This window comes from Rutilus rutilus (assembly GCF_951802725.1).
Source record: "Rutilus rutilus genome assembly, chromosome: 8".
Lineage (NCBI taxonomy): Eukaryota > Metazoa > Chordata > Actinopteri > Cypriniformes > Leuciscidae > Rutilus > Rutilus rutilus.
Genome location: NC_140222.1, coordinates 20,300,686 through 20,314,706, shown reverse-complemented (window position 1 = coordinate 20,314,706; position 14,021 = coordinate 20,300,686). Strand labels below are relative to the sequence as shown.

The following is a 14,021-nucleotide window of genomic DNA, read 5'->3' as shown; positions in this document are numbered from 1 at the left end:
CAGACAAAGTGTAATAAAATAAAGATTTATTTTTCTGCTGGAGGTCCTGGACATCTTGTTCAGATACATGGTATTATGGATTCTAGCAAATACAAACAGATACAAAATCAAAACCTGACGGCCTCTGCTAGAAATCTTATAATGGGCCGTGGTTGGATCTTCCATCAGGACAACGATCCAAAACAAACATCAAAATCAACACAAAAATGTGTAACTGAGCAGTGAGCACAAAATTAAGCTTCTGCCATGACCGTCCCAGTTCCCTGACCTGATAAGTGGAGTGAACTGAACAGAAGAAGCACCAACATGAACTTGTGAATCTGAAGGATCTGGAGAGATTCTGTATGGAGGAATGGTCTCTGATCTCTTGTCAGGTGTTCTCCAAACTCATCAGGCATAATAGAAGAAAACTCAGATATGTTATCTTGGCAAAAGGAGGTTGCAAAAAGTATTTAATAACAGGGTGCCAACAATTATGGCCAGCGTGTTTTGGAGAAAAACATTTATTTTATAATGTGATTTCCCCCCACTTTCAATTCTTTTACTTCAATGAAAGGTTAGATTTTTGTGAATTTTTTTAATGAAAGATCAAAAGGATAAACAATGCAGATTTATTTTTTACAGCCATTTTTTATCATATTTATCAGGGGTGCCATCAATTTTGACCACCACTGTAATGATGAATGTCTTCCCTTGTGAAAAAAAGTGTACTTTAGTGTACTTTTATAAAGTGTACTTATTATACAAATAATATACTTTAAAGGTATACACTTAAGTGTGACTTAAAGGGTTAGTTCACCCAAAAATGAAAATTCTGTCAGTAATTACTCACCCTCATGTTGTTCCAACCATGTAAGTCTTTCGTTCATCTTCGGAACACAAATTAAGATATTTTTGATGAAATCTGACAGAATTTTGACTCCATAGGCTTCCAGTGTGACCGAAACTCACCGGCCCAGAATAGTTATTAAAACATCGTTAAAATAGTCCAAGTAACTACAGTGGCACTACATTAAGTTTATCATGCGACGAGAATACTTTTTGTGCGCAAAAACAAACAAAAATAACGACTTTATTCCACTTTTCATTTCCTTCTCTCTGGGCCTCGTAGTGTGTTTGCGCTGCGCGTCTGTGTTGCACGTCATCACGCATCACACACATGACTGGCGTCGACCAATAGTGAGCCTACGTGGTGACGTGTAACACAGACGCGCTGCGCAAAAACACTACGCGAACCAACTAGAGGTCCAGAGAGAAGGAAATGAATAGTGGAATAAAGTCGTTATTTTTGTTTGTTTTTGCGCACAAAAAGTATTCTCGTCGCTTGATATACTTAAGATTGAGCCACTGGAGTCACTTGGACTATATTAACGATCTCTTTAATAACTTTTCTGGGCCAGCAAGTTTCGGTCACACTGGAAGCCTATGGAGGAGTGAAACATGGCTCAGATTTCATCAAAAATATCTTAATTTGTGTTCCGAAGATGAACGAAGGTCTTACGCGGTTGGAACAACATGAGGGTGAGTAATTACTGACAGAATTTTCATTTTTGGGTGAACTAACCCTTTAAATGCAATGTTTTCAGCGCACTGAATGCACATTAAGTATAATTGATTTCAAATATATCACATATTAAAGCCCCACTAGGTAAGATTTCCGTTTTGGTCAAACAACGACCCCTAGAGTCGCTGTGGACTACTTGTATTTAACGTTACTGTCGTAAATACCACTCACGCAGAGCAGTCTCTTCACTCACGGCCTGATCCCCTCCCCCCTGTATACCGGTCCCTGTTCAGTCGGATGGAAGCTGTAACGAGTGGAAATAAGGTGTGGCCCCTTTAAGAGCTGCGCGCGCCCTGTTTAACTGTCGGCAGTCTGTATTGTATGTGTGCCTCGAACACCCCGTAAGCTGGTTGTTTCTATTTGATGCTCATTCTTGTCCTATTTTTGTCTATCAAGTAATGCTGTGGACGGTAGAACGTGTGACAGACAGTTACACGAGTTCGATTGGGGAATAAACACAACGCGTTACAAATCGTCGGACATCGAACAAGCACAGCTAGCCTCCGAAGATGTCTAAGTTACTAATCCATCAACAAGAACGCCAGGTGCTTTTTAGCTCACACCAACGAGTGAAAGCTTGTCCGAGTGATATACAATATAAGCAATATACTTACAAGTCCAACAGCATGTGAGGACGTGTTGGGGGAAGTGAGGTAGCGTATGCCGTAAAGCAGTCGAATTTTGTAGTTCTTTGTGTGCGCGGGGGTTACTACCCGAACCCCGAAGTTTAAAAGTACGATTAAAAACGATACAGACCCCGTCAGGCTATGGCAGACATGTCATTCAACCTATTGTAAGTCGATGTACCATCACAAGAGTCTTGGAAATATATTATGAAGGTTGAAAAGTTACCTAGTGCTGCTTTAAGTTGAAATAAAATGCAATAAGTTGTCATTAAGAGTGATCTTTTTTTAGTCCACTTAAGTGGCACTTTAATACAACTTTATATTTACTTTGATAATTGCTTCTAGTGTCTTTAAAATGGATTTAAAGTGCACTGCTCAATGCACTGACAAGCAATTAATGTGAACTAAAATATACTTTAATGTCAGTTAACAATACACTTAAGTGTGAATTATATGTACTGTTTTTGACACACTTAATGCATATTAAATGTAATTGATTTCAAATGTATAATAGATTGTTCATATTAAATGCAATTAGTGGAAATTAAGAGTGATTTTTTTTTGTACAACTTAAGTGGGACTTTAATACAACTTTATATGTACTTTCATAATTGCTTCTAATATCTTCAAAATATAATTAAATTGCACTGCACAATGTACTGACAAGCAATTAATGTGAACTAACATTTACTTTAATGTAAATTAACAGTACACTTAATTCTTAATTAAACGTAATGTTTCAAACACAAATGCATATTTGCAAATAAATATATAAATTTAAATTGACATTAAATGCAATCAGTTGAACTTAAGAGTGATTTTAATACATCTTTCTACAGTACTTTAACTGCTTCTATTGTGTGTGAAACATGGTTATGATGTACTTTTAAAAATACTGAAAAGTAATTGTAGTTAATTGAATATGCATTAATTTCAGTTAAATGCATTGCAAACAAACAAAAACCACAATGCTTACACAGATAATAAAACAGTTTGGTAGTCAAAAAATTATTAATCTAATTTTTTGTTTTGCAAAAGTAAATTTAATGAATGAATAATGAATAAAGTTTTATATGTTCAAACAAACAAATAAATTAGAAAACAAACATGAGCAGAATCTTAGTTTAATATTGTAAAATTAGAATAAAAAAAGTATCAATATTGCATAATTAAAAAAAAAAAATCAAAAGAGTTAACTTACAGTATGAATTTTTCACATTTTAACAACAGACAGAACCAATAACACTACAGAGAACAAATAAAGAACTGCATGCACTTTCAATTAACAACCCCTTTGGTAGGTCACTTCAGTCTATTACATAATGCTCAATTAATTATTATCGCCTTTAAACACACCACATTCCTGATTTTTTTTTTTTTTTGCATAACCCTCATTGTTACACTTCTGTCGAAGTACAGCCCTGAATTGGGAAGGAGTGGTCCCTTCAAAACGAGCAATCACAGCATCTGTGAACACAAAAATAAAAACATTTAATTTTATGACAATCACTGTTATCCGATTTAGCTGCAATGGTTTATCTAGGATATACATTTGTAAAGTAAAGATACATGAAAACAATATATGCAATATATGCGGGGGGTTGTGCCCGTTAGACTTGATGTCGCCAGAGCCTCGCGTCCAAAAATGACAACTGCCAGCTCCTGGGTAAACACTGACATTTTGGTCTTAGACAATCGATCGAATGTCTTTTTTGGAATGGTGATTCCTTCACCCAGGGACATCTATTTGAATAACAGTAAAATACAAAACAATTAGTGCACATGTGTGCGCATCAATGACATTAACAGTGGCTACATACACTCGCTAAAAAAGAAACTTGCCTTTTCAGGATGCTGCAATTAATTAAGGATAATTTTCTAACATTATTTGAAGTACATTTACAGATCTCTTTTGGTAAAATGTTTAAACAATATTTGGCTTTTGAAACGACTTAGAAACAATTAATAAAAATTCAACTGTGGAACAGTTAAGGGATAGTTCACCCCAAAATGAAAGTTCTGTCATGATTTCCTCATCCTCGTGTTGTTCCAAACCACTCATATCTTCCTTTGTGTTCGGCAGAATAAAGAAATGTATACAGGTTTGGAACAATTTATGGCTGAGGCATGACTGAACTTCCATTTTGGGGTGAATCCCTTTAAGACACTACCAGTTATAACTTAAAGGGATAGTTCAGCCAAAAATGGAAGTTCGGTCATGATTTACTCACCCTCAAGGCATATAACATTCTTCTTTCAGATGAATGCAATCTGAGTTATATTAAAAAATGTCCTGGCTCTTCCAAGCTTTATAGCGAGAGTCAATGGGTATATTTTTTTTTGGAGGTCTATCAAATCGCATCCATCCATGATAAAAGTGTTCGAAACTGCTCTGGGGGTTAATAAAGGCCTTCTGAAGCAAAGTGAGGAGTTTGTATAAGAAAAATATTAATATTTAAAACTTTATAGACTAAAATAACTAGCTTCCGGCAGACGGTCGTACGCATCAATTTACACCTAAAGAGTAACCCTTGAACTTGACGCACAATGTAATGATGAATGCGGTTGTCCAGCCCTGTGTGTTTGAACCGCGTACGCAGTCTGTCGGAAGCAAGTTATTTTAGTCAATAAAGTTTTAAATATGAATATTTTTCTTACATGAACATATTGCTTAACTTCAGAAGGCCTTTATTACCCCCCAGAGCCATTTCGAGCACTTTTATCATGGACAGATGCGCTTTGATGGACTTCCAAAAAACCCCCCAAAAAAACCCATTCACTCCCATTATAAAGCTTGGAAGAGTCAGGACATTTTTTAAATATAACTCCAACTGTATTAGTCTGAAAGAAGAATGTCATACTAGGACTGTGATGGTATGGAATTTTTTCTTACCGCAGTGAAGAGGCAACAAATCTTGAGGTTTGGTGGTTGACCGACCCCCTCCTCCAAAAAAAAAAAATCACCCGTGGCCGTGTCACACACTACAGACGCAATCAAGAATGCATGTAGCTTGTAAATGACAATGGAAATGAATAATTATAAAGCAGTATTCTTTATTAACAAATAAACAAATGAACATTTATATTAAATTGTAAATATTAATAATTAACTTTTAATTAGGCTAAACTTAAACAACCTTTTTTAAAATTATAAAACAGTTTTCTTTATTATTAACAGCAAAATAACATTTATATTAAATTGTAAATATTATTAATTAACTATTAATTAGGCCAAACATAAACAATAAATAAATAAATAAATAAAAGAGCAATAGTCTGAATGATCAACGTCTTTTTAGTCCTGTATTATGCCGTCCTTCACTGACAGATACTTTTCATGGATCGCTGTTTGAGAAAAGTCGGTCAGGAAGTACATATTGCTTATCAAATGCCTGTAGCATGGCTTTAAAAACGCTGGCTTCTCAACGGTACGGAATGGCACCATTTCTTCAACCAAATAACGAGTCACGCTGTCAGTTAGTGCTTGCCACTGATCGCTGCCTCTTTGGTACTCTGCACCTCTCGCAAAGGCCTCGGAGACTCCCAACTGTCGCTGCTGGCCTGACCCCTCATTTACACTGCACACGCCTGCGGCGCATTACGGCTGCAACAAGGTTTTATTCCGTCCTCCACGCGGTGCCAACTCACACCGGGAGCATATCAGAAGTAGTGTTGTCACGATACCAAAATGATTGTTTCGATACCAAGTCAAGAATTGCGATTTCGATACTTTTCCTGAAAAGGGAGAAACACTCTGTGCTTTACTTTAAAACCGGGACAACATTCTAATCATATAACACACTAATAAATGAACATATGAACAGCAGATATATTAAACATTTGAACAAAATATGAAATATCAAAATATAAAAAATTAATTATAGCAATTACATTCAAGGTAAAAAAATAATACATTTAGCAGCATTATCTAATTTATCATAAGAAACATAAGAGTCACCGGTAATAACTTTATCTTGATTCTGAACTTTGAATAAAAATATGAATAGCGATTATATTAAACAATGTTTAATATTGGTAACACATGATAAGCCTCATTGGTGATATATTCGACATATGGGTAGAGTTGTGGAAGGCCTATACTTCATGTTAAACATAAATATAGCAGCAAAGACAACGGCAGAAGTATTGACACAAAATAGGCTACAGAATATTTCGTTCAGTATTGACAGGTGCAATATTTGAAAATATGTAATATTTTTAATTACATTTATATCTGCATTTATGTCAAAACCTAGAGACTTTCAAACATCCAAATGTCATTTATTAATATTTATTTGTGTCAAAATGACATGTAAATGTCTTTTCTTATTCTATTTGCCTGGAAATGCTTCCGAAACGCTTCCAACACGCTTGCGTGTCGCGTGAAAAAAGGCGTTGGTTCTATTTCTAGCATGCACGTGTTTTCTGCGCTGCTCGAGCAGCGCCTGAGACGTGCGTGTCACGCAGGCAGTGTGCAAGATCTAACCTGTTAACATGGGAGACGAAATAAAAATGGACACGCCACGCAGCCAGTGTGTCGCCAGCCTAAGGTAGGTGTGCTGCACCCAAGTCCGGCAAACGCCACAGGATGGTTAATTCTAAGATGTGATCTTAAATTAGTGGTATTTCCTCGCGAGACGGATACTTTTGTGCGACAAAAACGGCATACTGTCCAAATTCACTGGCTGCCCCTTGTCACCTGCCTCAAAGCTAAAATGTGCCCAAATAGGCGACACAGTATTTGGCTTAGACACTAGATTCGTGGCCATTTTTTGAATAGCCTAGTGTCATTCAGCTAGCGCCGTCAACTGTTATTGCCTATACCACATAAGAGAAGTATCGCTACTTGCAATTAAAATCTAACTCCAACTGTTTACGTTATGCTTTTGTCTTTTATGCCTGTGTTTGTGTGTATTTAATTGAACATCATCTGTAAACATCACAAGTAGCCTACTGAAACCTAGCAGTTAATTAATAATTATCAGACACGGACAAAAAATAAATCCCCCATATGTTTAATGGACTGTCCCTCCCTTGCGCAGGAAGCGTTTTTTCTCTCTCCAGAAGCCCTTGAACATAGGACTCGTGGAATACAGTAAATTATAAGCAAAGATTAATGTGTTTATAGTTCATATCACACACCATATGCACTCCTGTAACTTTCAGCAGCAGAAAAAAAGTGCGGTGATGACCTCACACCGCGGTAGGCATCTCATTAACGCGATATTGCGGTGATGCGGTTATCGTCACACCCCTATGTCATACACACTTAGGATGGCTTGAGGGTGAGTAAATCATGGGCTAATTTTTATTTTTGGGTCAACTATCCCTTTAAGACGGACATTTGTACTAACTCTGATAAACAGCTGAGTTTATATTTCTTGTTCACAGCATTGTCGATAATGAATTTAATTGTATTAGTTTGCTTATATTTAAGCATACTGCACGTGTGAATATTTAATATGTTAACATTAGAAACATATCTGTGCATCTATGTGCATGTAACCATACCATTTCTGCTGGTGGTGATACAACTTCTGTATGTTGCACTTCACTTGATGAGGCTGGAGCCACCATCATGGTCGCCACTATATCTTTTAGTGTTTTTACTACCTTTGGCAACTGATACAAACATGGTGAACATTATATTGGTTTTTAACTCATGTGCTTCGTCAACTATAAAACAAACTACACTTCATCTTAAAATACCTTTCAATGCACTGACAATTTCATCGTCAAGCTTTGGTTTCTTTTTTGGGCACTGTGATGAGCTTTCATCCTCACTTTCTGTTTCAAGCTGTAAGAGAAAATATTTCAGCATTTTGTTTAATATAAAAGTATTATTTAGATATTATTTCTTGCAACACTTACAATTCTTAGTGGTTCCTTCATGGGAGAGGATTCTGCATAAATGGCTGTTGCGTCTGAGTCAGTCATAAAGTGGTGGAGCCGTGTTAGGATCAGGTACTTTTTGTTTTCACAGTTCCTCCTTTAGGGCATCAACCATGTGTGTGGCTGCCTGTTTTGTCAGGGTCTTAGCACAGGACAGTGTCAAGGTCAAGATTTCAAGACAATGTACCACTACAAAGTAAAAATCTTGTTACTACAATCAAAATAATGGCGCTTTTCCACTACACAGTACCAGCTCGCCTCGGCTCGGCTCGGCTCGACTCGACTCGGCTCTGTTTGGTTTTCCACTGTGTAAAAGTTGTACCTGTACCTGCTTCCAGGTACTTTTTTTCGTACCACCTCCGGCGAGGTTCTAAGCGGGCTGAGGCGAGCTGAGGCGATACTAAAATGTGACGTGAAATCATGGCAGACTGCTGATTGGTCAGAGAGAATCGTCACTATTCACTGCGTCATCATTGCACGCGCCAGACGCAGTATCCTGAATAAAAAACAGCAAAAACAAAAACAAAAACATCCAAAAACAGCATACACTCGATTTCCTCCATTGTCCTGTGTGTGTAGGTAGCGGGTGTGTCTCGCGCGTCTCGCGTAAAAGATTAAGTCACGGCAGTTTCCTGCGGTGTCGCTATGACGACCAGGTACTATTGTGGAGGTACTATCTGCAATGGAAAACGGAGCGAAAAGCGAGCCGAGCCGAGCTGAGTCGAGGCGAGGCGAGTCGAGTCGAGCTGGTACTGGTAATGGAAAAGCGCCATAAGAAACATTTAATCTGTATCATTGTGACATAATCCTGTGATATAAGTCTCATACATTCAGCTGGTGAAATTAAGTTTAAAAATAATAATAATAATTATTATTATTATTAAAATTAAGTGATGTTGCATCTGACGCACCGAAGCCAATGGCACATGTTGCCATGCTTAATGACACATCCGGAATTCATTGGCATGTGACACTGACATTGTCGCGACACACTGACATGACACCTGACTGACACCTGACTGACACTTGAGTCGTGTAACATGACCCGTGTGTTGTGACACCCCCAGTAGTGACTGACAGATGAGTTGAGCATCTTTACTGACATAAGTAAAGAAACAAGATGGCGCCACGGATGGCTGCTTCGGTTCTGTACACAGTACACAACGCACAAATCTGTACATAAGTCTTCTATTTCAGATGTATACCACAATATCATTATTATTGTTTACTTTATTTATTTGTTTTTTCCTTAATCTCATTTAAATGCCTATTCTCATGTCATATATGTATGTATGTACCAAGAGCTCCTGTAAAAAACACAACAAATTACTTGTGTGTTTGCGCACACTTGGCGAATAAAGCTTATTCTGATTCTGATAATTGTGACACAATTTTGTAATTAATATTGTTTACTGTACATGGCAATTAATTCACTAAGCATAGCAACATGTGCCATTGGCTTCTGTGCGTCAGATGCCATGTCACTTTATGTATCTAATTAAACTGTTTTCCTACATTTGACTCATTTAGTAGGGTGAACATCTAAGGTTGTTGCTAGTAGTAATAGTTTCTGATGACCAATTAAGAAAATGTAGATTTGCAAATCTTTACAATTCGGCAATGCCAGATTGTTTTGGAATGATGTTTTTATTTCAAATGAACTTTATGCACATACCTTTGCACTTTTCTTTGAATTAGCTCGTAATCCAGGGGCTTCCATGCGTGAAGTTTTGAAGAGAACCTTTAGAATAAGAAGCAGTTAACAAGTAAACAGTGTACTGAAGTCACACAGTTGGAACACCGTTTTGGATTACTGAATTACAAGGGCACTTAACATTATTTATTCACTTATTTCACATCTGTATGTTCCTTGTAAGTAGGGATAAAACAAAGTCTGTCTGCAGAGTTAAAAAGTGTATACTGAAATTTTGTATTAATTCCTATAAAATCTTTTTTTTTTTTCTGCACTATTAAATAATGGGCCAGTTAATAGATTACTATAACATCAAAATATTACTATAACATCAAAACCCTGAAGGAATTTCTTTTCAGCATCAGTCAAATTAATTATATACTCCATGATGGAGATGGTACACATTTTAAAACAAACACAACATACATTTTAGCACATTTTAAAACTTTTTAAATTTAAAGTTTTCAACTGTACTTTAGTAGAATATGTTTTTTGGCCAAGTTCTGATGTCATTTCACATAAAATAGTTACACATACTTCATTACATGGATAAATGGGGAGAAGGGTTTAATATCATATTAAATATCATATTAAAGCAGTTTTCATCTCCAGTCAATCCTTTGAATGGGTTAACATACACAATAAATGTCACAAGTTGCTGGAAATCAAGTCGAAGTAGTTCTAGTAAAATAAAGTGCAAATTACAACTCAACAGAAAGCGAAGAATGTGTGGACGTCTTTTTATTTTACATTTATCGTTTTATCAAAACGTATGTGAATATTTTTTTAGTAATATTTACCTAAATGCGTCAGGATGCAAATGCACACAATCTTCGACTCACTAGTTAATGGTTTCGTTCATTGTTCTGTGACTCTCAGCTTGACCAATTACGTGATGTTCGCTCATGCGCCTTCACGTCATTGGCTGGTTTGTATTCAAATTTGGCCCGGGAAATTTGGGCCAATGTTGCAGAGATATAAGTTTCAATCGTTAAGCTTGCACGCAGTCCACTCCATTATGCATCGCAAAAGGAAGTACAAAACGTATATAAGCAAAGATGATCCTGAACCAAGGCAAACCAAGTATAGTAATTAATTATTATTATTATTATTATTGATGTTGTTGATGATAAATGATTATGAAGTTATTTTTTTTTTGTTCTATTATTGTTACCATTAGAAGGCTAAATGATTAGTTAATATTAAAGGAGGTAGGCTATAATGTAACTGACACATATCTCATTTAACATGACAGGTTTCAAATAGAACAACCTATAAACATTTCTTAGAAAAAGAGAACATATATCCAGACATTTTCTGCACATAGTCAAAGGTAAGAATTTGTCTCTCTTTTTTTTTATATGCCCACTTTTGCTGTTATTATTGTTTCATAAATATTTTTATGCAATTAGTAAAATGCAACTGTTACTTTAAATTATAAAATACAATACAATTAGTTTATAGACATAAACACACAACAGTTTTAAATTTAACTTATAAATGTAATAATTTATAAGTAATCAATGATGTTATAATGTAATAATGTTATTTAATTTTTGTCTGAGGTCATGAATCAGTCACTTAACAATGAGGCTACCCTTACCTCATGTAGAAAGCCATGGAATGGTTTGGAATGAGTTATTGCATTCATTGCCTTTATAAAATGGATCCATATCTTTGTGAAGTTAGATGTGTTAACGTCAGAAGCAATTTACTATTAGTTTTTGGCTGGATTTTTACCCTGTGCAGAAGACCACAGGAGAGAGAAACAAGCATATATTATCAGGGTGGACACCACCATTATTTACATTTTATATACTTTTCCATATATACAATCATATAGACAACTTTACTTGATGCACGCTATGAGGAAAATGTCTCCCAGACTGATCCTATCCGGGAGCAGCCCGAGCCTTTGGAAAGTAACAAATAACAGGTAATGTTACACACATGTGATGGACCGCATTGGTTTACAATGACACAAATTCACATCAACACATCACATCACTTTTTTTAAAGTTGCATCCAATCACTACTACAGTAGTAACAGCAGCACATTGCAGGTATTGTGACATGATTGTGATTTGTGTGTACGTGTGTAACTACACTTGAGGTCCAAATGTCATATATATATATATATGTGAAGTATTATGATAGTAATACTACTGCGCATATTACTGGTCCTAACAATTTAAAAAGGCTTATAAATCAACCAAAACATGATTTTAATTAAATATTGTTTTGCAAGTGTCCATCATGGTTACGTTTACTGGTGTGTGTGTGTGTGTGTGTGTGTGTGTGTGTTTGAGTGTGTGAGATTATATATATGTTTTCTTGAATCTGATTCAAATTCTGTAAATGTCTTTGAGACTTGTATTCAGTGGTAACTCCTGAGTAATTGTTTTGGTTTAAAGTACTTTTGTAATGTTCCTTACATTTATTGAAATACCAGTCTTATGGTTTACTACAAAACAGCAGTGACCACCAGACTGCTATTAATGTCATTGAAAGCTGCTGTGGTCTTGTAGATTATGCTTAGTGTTTCGTAGGTGTTTTAATTTTAATGCAGAATATATAACAGACATTTGTTTTATTTGTTATTTATCATACAGACAACCTTAACTGAGCTTCACTATGATGAGACCCTATCTGATGCCACCCAGAGACTACCAGATAGAGTTGTAGAGTCTCAAAACAGCAAATCACAGGTAAATGCATAGATTATGGATTCACTGTAAAAAAATAAATAATAATCTCATACCTAGAGATTGGCATGGAGTACTTTCCATAAGATCATCTCTCAATGCAAATCAAACCAGCTATTAGGCTAACTGAAATAAAACCATGCCAATCTCTAGGTATGGTGAAGGCTATGTGATGATTTGCGGCTATTTTACTTCCAAAGGCCAAGGGAACTTTATCAGGATGCATAGTATCCTGGATCCATGAAGTAACTGGCCTTTAAAAATTAAAATCTGCCTGCCTCTATGGGAATTTAACATAGGGGTGTCCAAACTTATGCACCCTGTATTTTAAGGAAGAACATTTATTTATTTACGATGCATTATTCATTCACAAAGAAAATTGGTGTCCTTAAAGGTTGGATTTTTCCAATTTTTTTTAATTAAGTCATTAAGTTCGATTTCCAAAAGATGATTTTTTTTATTCCTCTTTTTAGTCAAATTTAGCATGGGTGTCTAAACTTATGCATAGCACTGTACATACTTACATACATACATACACACACACACACACACACACACACACATATATATATACCTAAAAATAAGTATTGACTAATCTAATGCATGCTATTAATATAAACATGGAAAAATAACTACCTACAAATCTCTGTGCATGTCCTTTTTAGGAGCCGTATAATGGTGATGAGTTGCTGTATCCTGGATCATCTCTTACCAAAGGCCAGAGTTTGCTGCTATTGATGTCATATGTGTTACGACATAATCTAACAGGAGTTGCCTTAGAACACCATCTAAATAAAAATTAATGAACATTTTCCAGGATTGGTACCAGAAACCGTATACCTGTTTAACAAATCATATGGTAAGTTTGGTCAATATGAACCTCATTTTTACTGTGTGTCATGTTGTAACTACTTAGGAACAAGAGAGAAAAGCCTGCTGCATTGTGCTGTCTGTAAGGCAGCATTTGATGCAGATGCTAATCCAGGGCTCGCAAAATTTCACAATTGGGCTGGTAGCCCTTCGGGCAGGTACTCTTCAGATTTTGGTAGCCACATAAAAAGACAATTTTTAATATAGAAAATTGGTTAGGAGTCAAACCATGAATCAAAAACTTTTTCAAAACACAAATATCAACAATTGTATATAAAATAATCAAATTAATCATCAATACAAATATGCATCTGGTTCTAACTGAACTGAAATTTGTGTGACCAGTATGAACATGAATCAGTCTGTGGCTGTTGCTCAGCCCCCAATGACGGTATGATAAAAAAAGGTAACATTTTAGTTTAGGGTCTAATGCTGACTATTAACTGTTTTCATTAACATGCAGATGGCAGGGTTTTATCATCACTTTGGTCCCAAATGTGAGGTAGGCTAGTTAGGGGGGTTTGGTAGCCTGGCTAACGTCAGACCTCTTTCTCTTTAGGTGTGTTCGACATCGGCTGCGGCTGGATATAACCGATCGGCGAGAGTAGCCGCGTGCAGGCGGGGAGGAGCTGCAAACGGAGACGTGAAGTCGGACACATTCTGGTTCCCGT

General features: G+C 36.2%; 1 long non-coding RNA gene across 1 annotated transcript; it reads left to right on the top strand.

Annotated features, from left to right (window-relative positions):
* The first annotated feature begins 9,501 nt into the window (after positions 1–9,501).
* LOC311296248 lies at positions 9,502–13,551 on the top strand. Its single transcript, XR_014628541.1, has 3 exons — positions 9,502–11,711; positions 12,388–12,483; positions 13,146–13,551. It is a non-coding gene; the product is annotated as an uncharacterized lncRNA (long non-coding RNA).
* The last annotated feature ends 470 nt before the right edge of the window (positions 13,552–14,021 follow it).